Source organism: Chrysemys picta, chromosome 8 (genome assembly GCF_011386835.1).
Source record: "Chrysemys picta bellii isolate R12L10 chromosome 8, ASM1138683v2, whole genome shotgun sequence".
NCBI lineage: Eukaryota > Metazoa > Chordata > Testudines > Emydidae > Chrysemys > Chrysemys picta.
In genome coordinates this window covers 61,089,497-61,104,155 of record NC_088798.1, presented here as the reverse complement: position 1 = coordinate 61,104,155, position 14,659 = coordinate 61,089,497, and the positions used below count along the sequence as shown (strand labels likewise).

The 14,659-nt window shown below is 42.9% G+C and overlaps 2 long non-coding RNA genes and 10 other non-coding genes across 16 annotated transcripts; 1 reads left to right on the top strand and 11 right to left on the bottom strand.

Annotated features, from left to right (window-relative positions):
* Positions 1 to 1,944: 1,944 nt before the first annotated feature.
* On the bottom strand, positions 1,945 to 14,637 carry LOC101953643 (uncharacterized). 5 transcript variants are annotated; one of them, XR_010590032.1, is made up of 15 exons: positions 14,507 to 14,637; positions 13,002 to 13,049; positions 12,536 to 12,564; positions 12,189 to 12,234; positions 11,691 to 11,719; positions 10,314 to 10,436; positions 8,746 to 8,771; positions 7,998 to 8,112; positions 7,395 to 7,422; positions 6,749 to 6,798; positions 5,509 to 5,548; positions 4,608 to 4,705; positions 4,002 to 4,055; positions 2,749 to 2,790; positions 1,945 to 2,529 (listed from the first exon to the last, which is right to left on the bottom strand). It is a non-coding gene; the product is annotated as an uncharacterized LOC101953643 (long non-coding RNA). The 5 variants fall into 5 exon arrangements; XR_010590031.1 differs by having other exon boundaries at positions 4,608 to 4,662; positions 14,507 to 14,636; XR_508545.4 differs by lacking the exon at positions 4,608 to 4,705 and having other exon boundaries at positions 14,507 to 14,628.
* On the bottom strand, positions 3,337 to 3,419 carry LOC112059348 (small nucleolar RNA snR60/Z15/Z230/Z193/J17). The gene has a single exon (XR_002888618.1). It is a non-coding gene; the product is annotated as a small nucleolar RNA snR60/Z15/Z230/Z193/J17 (small nucleolar RNA).
* On the bottom strand, positions 4,137 to 4,216 carry LOC112059340 (small nucleolar RNA SNORD79). Its single transcript, XR_002888610.1, has one exon. It is a non-coding gene; the product is annotated as a small nucleolar RNA SNORD79 (small nucleolar RNA).
* On the bottom strand, positions 5,623 to 5,690 carry LOC112059354 (small nucleolar RNA SNORD75). Its single transcript, XR_002888624.1, has one exon. It is a non-coding gene; the product is annotated as a small nucleolar RNA SNORD75 (small nucleolar RNA).
* On the top strand, positions 6,470 to 6,817 carry LOC135973240 (uncharacterized). The gene is made up of 2 exons (XR_010590037.1): positions 6,470 to 6,568; positions 6,653 to 6,817. It is a non-coding gene; the product is annotated as an uncharacterized LOC135973240 (long non-coding RNA).
* Positions 7,255 to 7,330, bottom strand: LOC112059345 (small nucleolar RNA SNORD47). The gene has a single exon (XR_002888615.1). It is a non-coding gene; the product is annotated as a small nucleolar RNA SNORD47 (small nucleolar RNA).
* Positions 7,543 to 7,606, bottom strand: LOC112059352 (small nucleolar RNA SNORD78). Its single transcript, XR_002888622.1, has one exon. It is a non-coding gene; the product is annotated as a small nucleolar RNA SNORD78 (small nucleolar RNA).
* On the bottom strand, positions 8,117 to 8,181 carry LOC112059347 (small nucleolar RNA SNORD44). Its single transcript, XR_002888617.1, has one exon. It is a non-coding gene; the product is annotated as a small nucleolar RNA SNORD44 (small nucleolar RNA).
* On the bottom strand, positions 11,796 to 11,879 carry LOC112059349 (small nucleolar RNA snR60/Z15/Z230/Z193/J17). Its single transcript, XR_002888619.1, has one exon. It is a non-coding gene; the product is annotated as a small nucleolar RNA snR60/Z15/Z230/Z193/J17 (small nucleolar RNA).
* LOC112059339 (small nucleolar RNA SNORD24) lies at positions 12,305 to 12,386 on the bottom strand. Its single transcript, XR_002888609.1, has one exon. It is a non-coding gene; the product is annotated as a small nucleolar RNA SNORD24 (small nucleolar RNA).
* On the bottom strand, positions 12,643 to 12,709 carry LOC112059353 (small nucleolar RNA SNORD75). The gene has a single exon (XR_002888623.1). It is a non-coding gene; the product is annotated as a small nucleolar RNA SNORD75 (small nucleolar RNA).
* On the bottom strand, positions 13,506 to 13,583 carry LOC112059346 (small nucleolar RNA SNORD74). The gene has a single exon (XR_002888616.1). It is a non-coding gene; the product is annotated as a small nucleolar RNA SNORD74 (small nucleolar RNA).
* Positions 14,638 to 14,659: the final 22 nt, after the last annotated feature.

The window sequence follows — 14,659 nt, the reverse complement described above, 5'->3', positions numbered from 1 at the left end:
TGCTGCTTTATGAGTTGTGGAGGCCTGTTGTTCAGCTTCACCCTTGAGGACTGTCAATTTGCAGCAGCCAGGGGGCCTTGGCTAGAGACTTGATCAATATTATAGCAGCAGCTGGAGTCCCCAGATCAGGGCGCTATTGTGCTAGGTATTGTACAGAGGTCTATGCTAAGGAGCGCTTCAACCAAGTCCATTTGCCTACATTAAGTATAATCACTTCAAGTTTTGCTTTAGGCCACAGGCAATCTTAACTTAATTCAGATCTACTGCTTTTCCTCACTAAGGGTGGGATATGAATAGAAATATCAACTCCTCTCATAAATCACCTCAGGTTCAGTTAGATGAGAAGGGTATTTCTACTCAGTGGTGCTAGGACTATTGCTTGAGTCTGAGAAACTTTAGTGCAGGATCTAAGTGTTTAAAGCAGCATAAAGCCTGTTTCCTTTTCAGGTTTTTTCCTTCAGTATTCAAAGTGCTGTACTAAGTTGTATAGGCTGTCTACATTCACATCAGTTCCAGACTAGTAGCAGGGAGTCTACAGGGTTATACCCAGAACTGTTTTACATTCAGGGTACATTCTATTTTAAGGAACCCCTCCCCTGAAACCTGTTCTACACTGGAGCATCAAATTTAGCCATGTTAGGTCAATTTAAAAAATGACTACATCCACACAACCAACCCTGTTCTGTCAACCTAAAGGGCTCTGAAAATTGACTTCTGTACTCTTCCCCAGCAAGGGGAGTAGGGCTAAAATCAGCTTGGCTTGGTCAAATTGTACTGGCCTCTGGGCACTATCCCAGATTGTTCCATTGTGACCACTCTGGACAGCACTTTGAACTCCAATGCACTAGCCAGGTACACAGGAAAAGCCCCAGGAACTTTTTAAATTTTGTTTCCTGTTTGGCCAGCATGGCAAACTCAGCAGCACAGATGACAATGCAGTCCCCCCAGAATTGTAGAGCATAGAATATTTCTACACTCCCCCTATCATCTCTGTCCCTAAGGTTGTCACAGATTAAAAGGCAAAAAACCCACACACTAGGACATGTTTTCCAAGCTCATACAGTCCTCCCAGCTGGATGGGCACAGCTTAATGCATGTAGGCATTCAGTGGTAGAGACCAGGAAGAAGAGTGGAGGCAGGGGACAATGCTGAGATTAATGGAGGAGCAAAGCATCTGTTGGTGCTGAAGTAAAGCCAACAAGAGCACAGGCCCCTGCTGCATCCATTGTATAACCATCTACCCTTCTCCCCATGTTCCATAGCCTCCTCACCCAGATGCCCAAGAATGCAGTGGGGGAGGCTCCAGGCACTCCACTGGAGAGGATGGGCCAAGCAACAGAAAGCTGTCATTCAAAAAGTTTGATTTTTAGTGTGATTACAATAAACAATGTGGCCTTGTCCTTCCCTCCTCCCCAGGCTATCTTGTCTATTGTTTTTTGAAACCATGCAGTTACTTTATTTCAAAGGGGGAGGGGAGTGGCTTACAGGGAATTAAAATCAACAAAGGGTGTGGGTTTGCATCAAGGAGAAACACACAACTGTCACAAAGCCTGGACAGTCATGAAACTGGTTTTCAAAGCCTCCCTGGTGTCAGGCACAAAATGATTGTCTGCCAGTGCTTTCACAGAGGGTGGGTTGACAAACCACCCACAGCAATGTTTTTGCACCATTAGGCACTGGGAGCTTAACCCAGAATTCCAATGGGCAGCAGAGACTGCAGGAACTGTGGGATAGCTACCCACAGTGCACTGCTCCATAAATCAATGCTAGCCACAGTACTGAGGATGCACTCCACCAACTTAATGCACTTAGTGTAGACCTAGAAATCAGTTTTATACAGGCGATTGTGTAAAAATTGACTTCTATAAAATCAACCTGATTTCATAGTGTAGACATACCCTGAGACTTTGAACTCATACATAATACACAACTACTCCAGACTAGTTATTTTTGATGAGTTTATTTTAGCACATTTCAATTTGTTAGACAGCTATTTTACTTCTAAAGCCTACTTAGTGCTGGTTAAAAGACACATGGCAAAAGTTTAAGTTTAGAGCAAGTCTAGTTTCTTAATTGGATATTTAAGAAGAGACCAAAGTGTGTATCAGTGTTGCCCCACTTGTCACATGCTTCTACAAGACATTCTGAACTTAATCTTTTCTGACAAATTTGTAGGACTCTTCATCCAGAAGTCATGTCACCTTTTGTGGCAAGGGTAGAACACAGCAAGCACTGCTGCCCCATCTGTCCTTTCAACACCCTTGCAAGCCCCTTAAAAGGCCTTGGTGGGCTCTGAGTGCAGGCAGGACTGCGGAGCAAGGACTCCAGGCCAAACTGAATGGGGTGGCAGAGAGACTGCTTCCCTCCAGCTTGACACACCCACTGCTGCAGGATTGACTCTGGCCCCTCCATGACTATGCCCAAACACCTCAGAAGCAAGGGCACTGTCTTCTGTGCAGAAAAAAAAAAAACCACACAACACACAAGCCAACTTAGGAGTCGTTGGATACACAATCTGACATCTTCACACTGCAAGGAGAGAGACAAAAACTGTTATAGGGTGAAGCACTGAACTCTAAAGCACAAGATGTTTATTGATAGGAATAGATCAGACCTTAGATTTTCCATCACTCATCAGAGAGAGAGTTCAAGCTAAGACTGTAATCATCATCTCTCCATTCCAGAAAAGGGATCAAAGCAGCAGGTCACTGTTAAGTGTTGAAGCAATGCAAGTAAAATGATACCCACCTTTCTGGTTCCTCAACTGTCCATTCAAACCAATTTTGCTCCCTAAAGAGAAGAGAAATGGACATTAATTAATAGTTCTCCCATGAGTAGCACCTCAGCAAGAGTGGAAATGGTTTACAGCACTGGAACTCATTTGGCAGAATCTAAATTTCATCAGTAGTTACAAGTGCCCTTTCCCATCTGCATTTTGGAACCTGCACTGTAAAAGTGCAAGTGCACCAGTCTCATGAGCTTAACTGCTAGCAAATCTGTACAACTGGATCTTAGTTTTGTAAAGGAACCTTCCTGAGCAAAGCCACGTGTATTTTTATATCATGTCAGTGTTTGACTGGACCTACAAGGCTCAACACCAGGGTATGTCCTTTATAAAAAGGTTCTCCTTACACACACCCCATAGAGGTTCTGCAGGCCCAGCCACTGCCCCTGGTTATAGAATTCTGCCCTCAACAACCCATGGGCAAGTTAGACTTCAAGTGGACATACTAAATTGCCCCCAAGGAGCAGATAATGTGGAATACAAAGGTGCTATTTTCATGTAGTTACTTTTAAGACCACAAGAGCTCTTTAGTGTCAGGATTCAGCTGTAGCCAGATACATCAGATAGGAGCGAAAGACAAAGCTGTGTTCGTCATTGTGTATTCTGCTGAACTATGTTATCATCATTGTATCGGCTTAATAGCACTTTCATTCACTGGGGTGTTTAGTTTCAGGCTGTCATCCCGCTCCTACAAAGTGGGAGCATGAAAAGTTAGTGACAGACCAAGATGTGGTGGCTTTAAAGCAGCTCTTTGATTCAGAGTTACCCTAAGGTAGAATGTGACTAAGATGGGCTTCTAGCTTTGTTTGACTGCAGTGATCAGACTATATTACAGTTACCAGTAGAAGAGGCCCAATCCTGCTCCCAATTAGCTTTAATGGAAGCAAGACAGACACTGTCCTTCTAATCGTCAGCCATGGAAGTCGAGCTGTTTTCTAAGAATGATTTTGCATAAAGAATTAATTGAACATTTCTGCTGTAGGAGAGTCAGAAGAATTCTCCTGACATCCCCATTGCTGAACAGCAACTGCAGGACTAACACAAGGAAGAGTGTCATGGGAGCTGGCAGATATGGCCAAGTATATGCAAAACAGTCACAGTCCTCACTAATCTGAACTGACAGTCCAGTGGACCCCCAAGAAGAGATTCCAAAAATCTAAGCCTCAAGCGTCATTGATCTTTAAAATAAGCTCCCAGTACTTTGCTTTATCCTTACCTCTCAGGCAGGCAGAGGGCTGACTGCTTCACTGACTGTTTGACCAACTTTACTCTGTAACATAATAATTCAATTTTTACAAACAGGTTCTGGTTGGTAGAATCTGATTCTTAGTAGAGACAGCTTGAAGTTCTGTACTGTTTCAGCATCAGAGTCCTCCTCATTCTCTTTCAGAGAGATTCCCATTGTTTACACCAAAATCATCATTAACAGTACATACAGACAGGAAGTCAGCATTTCACCAATATACTTTATAGTCCGCAGTGGAACAGTTTTATTCAATGCTGCTGGAGCTAAACAGTACTATCTCACCCTCAGTATAGAGAGTGAAAGTCATACTGCAGTACACAACCCTAATTCCAACCTGCCACTGAGACAGCTAGCATATAAAAACAAAATATTAGGTCAAACCATATAGGAGATTGAGAATGCTGTTGGGTTGGGTGTGACTTTCTGGGAATGTCTCTGCTTTTTAGAATTGGTGATGAACTAGCAGTGAGGTTGGTCAATTGTAAAAGTGGATGTTTCATAAAACTGACGCAGAAGAGGAATCTTAGGATATCATTTTCATAATTACATGTCAGATAAATGCAACAGCCAACTTACCATATCGAGTCATGTCTGGTAATTCTTCTATTCTCATGACTAAAAATGACCACACCTATATTACAAGTATCAGAGGGGTAGCCGTGTTAAGTCTGGATCTGTAAAAAGCAACAGAGGGTCCTGTGGCACCTTTAAGACTAACCGATGCATTGGAGCATAAGTTTTCGTGGCTTAATGCCCATTTCGTGCATCCGACAAAGTGGGTATTCACCCACGAAAGCTTATGCTCCAATACATCGGTTAGTCTTAAAGGTGCCACAGGACTCTCTGTTGCTTATATTACAGACATCTATAAGCAGCAAAGCCTCAGCCCTACATTCTTAGAAACATCTTCTGTCCACTATGGCTTTGGGTCTGTGCAGAGAGCTGTGTGGCTTTAGAATTTACATAACAGCCATACTGGGTCAGACCAAAGGTGCATCTAGCCCCAGGGTTCTCAAACTGGGGGTGAGGTCATGAGGTTGTTACATGAGAGGTTGTGAGCCGTCAGCCTCCACCCCCAAACCCTGCTTTGCCTCCAGCATTTATAATAGTGTTAAATATTTGAACATGTGTTTTTAACTTATGGGGGGGGAGGGGGTTTGCACTCAGGCTTGTGTGTGAAAGGGGTCACCAATTCAAAAGTTAGAGAACTAGTGATCTAGCCCAATATCCTGTTTTCCGACAGTGCCCAATGGCAGGTGCTTCAGAGGGAATGAACAGAACAGATAATCAAGTGATCCATCTGCAGTCACCAATTCCCAGCTTCTGGCAACTGTCCAGAGCTAACTCTGGAAAGCAGAGCAGCTCATAATGGCTGCAAACACTTTATTCAATGCACATATCTAGCATAGTGTGTGCTTCCCCTGTCAGCCAGAGAACCAGAGCAGAGACTCTACTCCAAGTTCAAGTGAAGAGTTACCTCAGCAAAGTGATCCTTTTTCCAGGAGTGCACTCCAGCCCTGGAGGGGAAAAAATAAATTCAAATGTTACATGTCATTCTTTGCTCTGCCTGCAGACATACTACTAGTTTCAAAGCCTCAGAGTGAAGTTTTCAGAAACCTGTTCTGTCCACTACTCTTATAATCCAAGTCATCACAGGCTTCAATTCTAGCCCCAAGCCAACTGTCACTGTTTGTTCAGTTGTAAAGGAAAGCACGGGGGAAGGGAACCTCTATCATATAGCTGCAAGGGAGGCATCCTAGATATGCAGCTAGTAGATTTTAATGTGGATTCCAAGTGTGGTGAATCGACTCAGTCTGGTTTCACTGCTGGAATCCTCTGAACATTTACATTTTGCAGGTACTGGAGGAATAGCCTTGTACTAACCAGACACCAATATCAGTGTTTGTGAATTTGTACCTATGTGACTCTTGCAGACAAGGAGTCATCACTGTGGTCCAGTGGCTAGGGCCCAGGAGCCCAAGGTTCTGCACAGATGTGTACTACCCAGTTTTAATCATTTCATCCCATGAAATATTCTGCTGCAAGAATTCCCATCACCATTTTGCAGAGTGACCCAAAGTGCTATAGTAGGAATTTAAGCTTTTTGTAAGTTACTCCCATGTTGCTTCTGTGGTATCAAAGTGTTAAAGTGGATGCAGGAGGCATATTCAAAACAGAAGAAAATTTAGGAGCATCTCAAGATGGGTACATCCCACCTTACAAGCCTATTAACATTTTTCGTGAGTGCTCTGTGTTGGACCCCCCTCTGCGCTCATTTAAGTTAATGGGAGTTTTCCCCCCCACTGACTATCGTGAGAACAGTGCTGGGCTAAAACTGAGGTTTTTTTGAAAGCCCCAGTATCTTACACCTGGAACAAGGGCTTGCTCCTTAATTTAGAGGCGCACCTACCACACATCTCCGCATTCTTGAAAGTGTTAGTGTTTTACAGTAGTACACGTCTGTATCTAGGACCAGCGTTTAAAACTATAGTATTTAAGTGAAGCCACTGAGCTTCATACAACCACAACAATGAAAGGTTGGTTCCATCACACAATGCAGTTACTTTTACAGGATTAATTAAGTGAAGCCACTGAGCTTCATACAACCACAACAATGAAAGGTTGGTTCCATCACACAATGCAGTTACTTTTACAGGATTAAAACCCAGCTGGTTTTGCCACATATAACCCACAAAGGAACAGAATAAGATACAAACCTCTCACTTGAAATGCTGTCTTGATCATCCATCATCTTCTAATATTAATGCTTATGGGGGGAAAGAAAGTTGTTTTTAAAAAAAGTGTACTATAACATGAATTAGTAACCCAAACTAGCTAGACTATAACCTGCTCAACTAGATTTCCTTGATCTACGGTGTGGAAGACTAGCAGAAGTGATCAAGTGAAGTATGAACCAGCTTTTTAAAAGCTTTGTTAATTTAATCATTTAAGGGGGTGAACAGATCATTCCTTGGCCCATCCTAAGCAGTAGAGGTTTCAGATCCCATCATCTGAGGTGTTCATCCAGACATAAGTGTCATTTAAACTGGTAACCTTTAGAGCAAAAGGGACAAGTTAAAGTATTCTAACAGTTGAGAAGCCACAATACGCTCCATGTATTCAGTAAATTTTTAAAATCCCTTCCACTCCAAGCTTCTGGGCCAGTCTATGTTTAGAAGACACACTGCCTTTCCCATTTCTAACTTTGGCGGAGCAAGAATGTAACCTCAGAGTAAATGGAACGGAAAGGAGTAATATCACGGACATTCATTTGGCAGAATCTAATTTCATCACTGGTTACAACAATGCTCCTTCTAGCTACAAGTTAACAACTTATTAGTCTAAACAAAAATACATACTCACCCAAATTTATTCAAGACCGGGCCAGGACCTAACAAGCAGAAGTGAGAGCATTAGTTTCTTGTTGACAGCTCTCCAGGAGTAAAAAAGAAGCAATTCTGCATAAAGTTAAACAGTGTGTCTTCATTTCTGTATTACTTCATTTACAAGGTCTTTCAGTAATGAAGTAGTCCACATACTGATTTCAGGTCAGACATTTGTCAACATCATTATAAACCCTGTAGGAGACAGCTGCTATGTAGATTAGCCTACAACATTCCACGATTCCCTAGAACACAAGTCTTCAAAATCCACTGTGGCTGTTTATCCACAGGTCTCAAAACAAAGCATGAAGTCTCTGGTGAAGCACTACCTTGGATTATCCTTAAGTGAGCCCTGCAGGCTAACAGTACCTGAAATCTTGTGGCAGAAAAAGGAAAAGGACAAGCCAGGAAACCTCACAGGAATTCTACATTAACAAACTTTAGTATGATTTCCACCATAATGCATAAGACCCTTAGATGCCAGCACCTGGACACCAGACTGTAGCAGGGAACCAAACTATTTATTACATTATGTCAATAGCCAAGTTAAAACCAAAACAAAACTAGCAGACTGATGACTTACCACTGCTAATAACGGCACTCTGTACGTCCAAGTCACCCCAGTCCTGGAATGAAGCAGAGTGTCAGGACAACCCAGAGACCATCAACCATGAAACAGGAAAATCCAAGCCAGATGCCTGAAATCAGATAGAGCTAATTACAGACCTCCATGATTGAGTCAGTCTATTTGCATCTCATCATACAGGCTGCTTGTATGGACTGGGCAACAAACAGTTTTTAACTAAAACCTGTGTGGTGGGGATAGGCTGTGGTGGAGTATCAGATGAGAAATGGTTCTCTCGTGTCAATGGGAGCTGTACATGTTTGCTACACTAGGCAAGTTGCAACAGAGAGTCCTGTGGGACCTTTAAGACTAACAGATGTATTGGAGCATAAGCTTTCGTGGGCGAATACCCACTTCGGGCGTCTGACGAAGTGGGTATTCACCCATGAAAGCTTATGCTCCAATACATCTGTTAGTCTTAAAGGTCCCACAGGACTCTGTTGCTTTTTACAGAACCAGATCAACAAGACTACCCCTCTGATACTAGGTAAGTTGTTAGTGTTGGGCCCTCTGCCAGTTCGCCCCCCCCATCCCTCTATTTTAGGATATGATGTGCAATAAGCAACCAGCATTGATATTTCTATATACTTTAACAGATCCTCTGATTATAGCTACAACCTTATTTTAGAGGCATACTCTAGCCCCATCCCTTTCCCACCTCTAGTTAACTCTAGTATTCCCATGAAGTTAAAAATACAGAACTTACAGGATACCCAAGCACCCTCTGGAAGCCTGCAAGAGAAAGCTGGTATTAGCTGGAGCTCATAATAAGCGTCTATAGTATTTAATTATTATACAACTGTATCAGTGTTTAGTCAATTTTATCCTCATTAGGATCAGAGACCTGATTCATCATCATCTACAGTACACAGACAGCTGTTTTCCGTTACACATGACATCCTCTTCTCTAACCTAGGAGATGGGCACTTGCCTAAGAATCCTGCACCAATCCTATTAGAAGCTCTTTATTTTACTGCCCCCTTCCTGGGTACGTCTCCTCACTGATTAAGTAAGTCAGGTGATCACCAGTTGGGTCTGAGCACCCAGGTCGGCTTAGCCTGGGTGCAAGCAGCCACACTGCAAAGCCATATCTGAGTTACTGGTCCACACTGGTGCTGCATCCACTTGTGTGTTGCTAGGACTTTTGGGTGCATATCCCATGGCTCTATGATATGCTCACTGTGAGCTGTCTGAGAACTTGCCTGTCCTGAGCACACAGGGTAGAAATTATGGAAAGGCACTGGATGGTTATCAGCACTCAGCTGATTTAGCTGAGTCTTGACTGCAAAGCAAGGAGATAAGCAGCACTCGGGCGTTCGCTGGCCAGTGAACAGTTACAGTCTTACTCAGGTGTGGCCCCTAAGTTAACTCTTCAGTGAAGACGACAAGTCTGGAGGCCTAGATGACATCAGCCCACCACCCAAATAAAGATGGACAGGGCTCCCTCTGGAGCAAACCCTGACTAACTTAACAGCTTCTTGCATCTGCCAGTGCCACCTCAGTCTTATGGACAGAAATTTTAAAAACCACACCGTTCCCACAATAAGTCAATAGCATATTAAACTTTTAATGTTGTTACATGCAGGATAAAAAATAGTTAGGGCTTGGAAAAAAAAAAAAGTACTCTGCATTTGGCAATCTAATTAAACCTAGTTGCCAAATTAAAATACTAGTGTGGCCACTTCCCCTAAAGCAACACCTGCTGCAATGTAAAGGAGATTTGTATACCGTATGACTGTACAATGCAAATCTGCTTTCTAAAAACATTAACCTACCAGGGATTGTCTAGGCACCATAGACAGTCCCTGTTCTGAACTGCTTACATTTTCAGACAGGCCAGAGAAAGTTATTCCCCATCCATAAAATGGAGAAACAAGGCATTGGGAGATGAAGCAAATTACCCAATACTGAAGGAGTGTGTGGCAAAGCCAAGAATTAAACCCAGTACTCCAAGTCATGGTTCAGTCTTAGGATTTCTGCCCCCCATAGAGCAGGTTTAATACTATAAGAATATTCATTGCACACATTTGAAGAATCCTAGTGAAAATTGTCTAATAGGATCAGATGCTATTAGCTCAACCTTACATACTACATTTCTTGTTTGTCCCATATATTTACCCCTTCCTGGCTTCACTTTGAAAGCTCTGAGGTTTCCTACTGCCAACATTCAAACTCAATCAATAGGACAGAAGCAAGAGTAAAGCAGATTTAATAGATGACTGCAGGACAGTGTGAAATATTCATTTACACTAGAAGTATGTCCTCCAAAGTTACCTTTGTATGAAGTGTCCTGTGCTTTACTCTCCCTGCAAACATTATGGAACTGTGTTCAAGTTGGAATTTTTATCTCCATACATCAGGCAGGTGGTCATCCGAAGCCAATCTATTTTACGCAGCCTGTAAAGAAGAGATATTTATGGTACCCATACCACTAGTTATTTATTATTATTTTTATTACTGAAGCACTTAGGAGCAATCATGGACAAAGACCAATTTTCTGCAAGGCTCTGTGCAGAACAAAGACTGTCTCTGCCCCAAAGAACTAACAATGTAAGAATAAAATAAAATAAAAAAAAACAAACAAACAACCACCACACACACACAAAAAAGAACAGATGGAAGACAGACCTGGGGTGTGAGGGGGATGACCACAAAAACAATACGGTCAGCAGGGTACCAGCATGTTAGACATTTAGGCTGGGTCTACACCTAAAACAGAGGTCAACGTAACTACATCACTCAGGGCTGTGAAATTAAGTAGACCTAACTCCCAGCGCAGATGCAGCTAGATTTACAAAAAGATTGTCAACTTAATCCACCTCAGAAGTGGTGGTAATCTACAAAAGATTTTTCTACCAACGTAGAACACGCTATAGTGTAGACATACTTAAGTGTCTTATCTTGAAGTGCTTAGATGGATTTGTAATGTTACTATGCTAACTGTTCTAGTTTAATGGGCAAAACAGACTGGAGACGCGGCTTTACATAGCATTTCCTGTAAAGCTACTGCACATCCATTGACTTAAGTCTATTAAACCAAGCTATTTGATCTAATGTGTTTTAGTATCAATAGTATCCAAGCACAAAAATAAGTTCTACACCAAGTTATCCCTAATATAGTCTGTGCTTCACCTTTTCTAGGTTCATTTGTGGGAACTGACTCTCCCCCTTTTGAGAGTTTCTCTCTAATCCAGTTACTAGAGAAGACTAGCAAAAAAGAAATTTTGCCGTAAGCCAGCCAGTCTTCAGAACACTTTTCGGTAGACAAAGGGAGAGCACATTTATGACCTGAGCTTTCCTTGTGAACTAGCTGCCAGAGTAAATCACAAGCAACTGGAGGATGCATCAGATAGGAGCAAGAGACAGTACAGCATGCTCTTCACAGACCATCTGCTGAACTAGGTTATTATCATATACAGCCTCCACTGGAGAGAAGAGAGAACGGCAGTTGAAAATACAGAGCAAGTCAAGTTACTTCCTAGTTTACTTCTAAATTTGTCTGAGGTGCATGAAAGACTTGGGCAACCCAAAAATAAGCCACTTCTTTAGAGTGGATTTCTTCCCTAGACACTATTTACTAGCCAAATATCACTTTTAATCAGCAGTTTTTGCCAGAGGAACAACCTGCCCAGGTCAAAATTAATGACTTACCTTTCATCATCAGGATTCATGTTTCAGGCCTATATGAAGAGAAAGGGAAAAAATTAGGCACCATTACCGTTACCTAATACGTATCGGGGAGGATCACATGATAGCCAGATACATCAGATAGGAGCGAAAGACAAAGCTTGTGTTCGTCACTGTGCATTCTGCTGAACTATGTTGTCATCACTGTATTGGCTTTGGTGAGACTGGTTCTAAGCTATTTTTCTAATAAAGAGTTTGGTTTAGTTAGTGTGATCTACCAAAAGGCAGGAGTGGCTCTGAATGAAAAGATGCTCCAGAGAGAGCTACTCAACCGGAGAAGACAATCCAAGAAAAACTGAGTAATAGCAAGAGTTAGAATTGTTCTGATTTATTAAGCAGACACAGAACTCTAAACATCTTCCATAATCATCCTTGTTATTGCACTGCCTCAGCTCCATGAAGGAGAAACCCATTAATGGGCCATGGAGATGTTTTTCCAAGAGGAGTTATTCTGTTTCTTACCAGAGAATCTTCCTTCTGTGGGGCTTCCAACTTCCTCCATTAAAACCTGAGAAAAGAGAGAAGAGTTATGAAACAGGTTCAGACATCAATAGATGAAACTGTTCCCAACAGTGTTGTGCCTCAGTTTGAAATACAGGTGGTTGAGAGCTCTCATCATTCTCTTGTCAAGAGTAGCAAATAAGTGTCATCATTGTGGCACAAGGGGAAAGTCTGGTATTTAGCTACTGGAAATATTTAGCTAGCGTACTGATCGGATTAAAAAAATAAGGCCTCTAGACCGTAATTTACATATCTTTAACTAACTTTGTCCCTCATTCATGAGGCAAAAAATTAAAAAATGATTTTACCTTAGCAAGTGACATCAGGTCTCGGTCTGCTAAGGAAAGAAACAAAGAAACCAAATCAGGCATTGCTAAAACAAAGTCTGAGATCAAAGATAACAGGCACTGAATAAAGCCTCAGAATAGAGTTCTCAGAAATCACTTCTGTCCACTACTCTTATCTTTAAAGCATCATTGGCTGTTCAGTTTAATAGCACAGTCTTTCACTTCAAAACCTTTTGTTATAGGCCTATCTGAAGTGATTGTCCTGTTGCCCATGCAGCCATAGAAGATGGCCAATTAAGAGCAACGTGCTAAATAAACAGCTACTGGAAGATTCATGGAGCAACACTGGCCCTGCTCCTCCTGGGAGGTCAGCAGGCACTCTAGATTTCTTGAAAATAGTCAAGCCAGACATTTTCAAGTGGATCTGTACTAGGCCAGATAGTACCCTTTCGCCAATTAAACCCTACTGTTAGAAAGCAGTACCTACCAGTTTTGTAATTACCAGCGAGGGAAGAACTTGCTTGATGTATCATGGCTAAAAACAGAAGATATAATGTATATGTTACATAATTTCCTCAGTTTCAGAAAAAAGCCTACCTAGATAGCCTGGCATACATTTTTCAGACTGACAAAAAGTGCAAGACTAATACGACTCCAAAGCACTTATTCCAGAACAGCTACAGCACACACTACTACAAATTCACTTCAACCTGTTCTGTAGGCACTATTGTTAGATCTCAGACTATTAAAAGGGCCAGTTAATGCCAAGGAGATAATTTTTTTTGCAATAAGAAAATACAGCCTCCCCTCCCCCCAAGTGGGACATTAATGATTACCCACCATTCCTTCTACAATGCAATTATAACTTTATAGAGGCACCTAGTTACACTCAGGCAATCGCAAATAAAATTTGATTTTGCCTGTCTAAACTGGACTAGAACATACTACCTCCAAATTATTTATGCCATTGCCCAGCAATGAATATACCCCATGTCCAGCTCAGAGATGTTGGTATTCATCATACTCTCAGATGTCCCTACCAACATGGTTTTCATCATGTGCACGTACATGGAGGCCAAGATGCACTGAGACATGACACTATCCCATTAAAAAAAGGAAATCTGGGACCTGGTAACTATTACTAAGGAAAAACCATGCTTGTACAAAGACCTGCTTGCTCTCCTACTACTGCAGATAGCATTACACTAGGAAAGATTCAACACTTTCCACCACGTGTTCTCATGCAACGTTCATATATTCTTTCCAACTTACTCCAAGAGCATTTACACCTTCCAACTACACTGATGCTACATTTTTCCAGTTCTATCTCCACCTCCAGCCTATATGGTGAAAGAAAGACCAATCCCTCCTCAAGCTACTTCCTATTGAGAAGCTACCAATGGACACCCAAGCTATGGCAAGATCTGTTAATCTACTATGAGCTTCCATAGAAAACCACTACACTAGAGTCACTTGATGGTCTGCTGAAGACCCTCCCAGACCGGAGATGCTAAGGGCAGAGTCCAACTCGCCTAGCACTGCACCATGTGCAACCCCATAGTCCAATCCAAAACCCTACAATGCAGGGCCTCTGAGGCCCACAAAGTCGGCGCCTACCAAAGCCACCCCTACGCCAACTTAGAAAAGCGCAAGGGCACTAAATCCTCAGTATGCAACGTTTCTCCTTCAGCGAGGCCGCTAGGCTGACGGGAGGGGCCCTGTGGTGCGCCGGCCTGGCCAGAGCTCACGGGTCACGAGTCCCCCATTAACATCAATGAAGCCACCTAAGCTTCGCGCCCCGCGAGGAGCAGGAGCCCCCACACACGGGGGGGGGGGGGGGGAAGTGGACAATCCACCTCCATCCTCCTCAGCCCGCACCCATCGGCGGCAAAGCCCCTCCGAGAGGGGGGCCACAGCGCGTCGGGACCGCGATGGGGTCGGCATTGAGCAGCATGGAGCCGCCAGAGAGGCCTAAAGGCGCGCGATACTCACCCAGCCGCCAGGCCACTGTACCGCACGCACCGGCTCAGCAAAAGGGAAGAAGGAGGCGGTGCCACCGGTATATATGTCCGCCTCGAAACGCTGTCACGTGACAGTGCAGCGGCAATCATGGTCCCCGCCAAACTATTCTCATAGGACCTACCC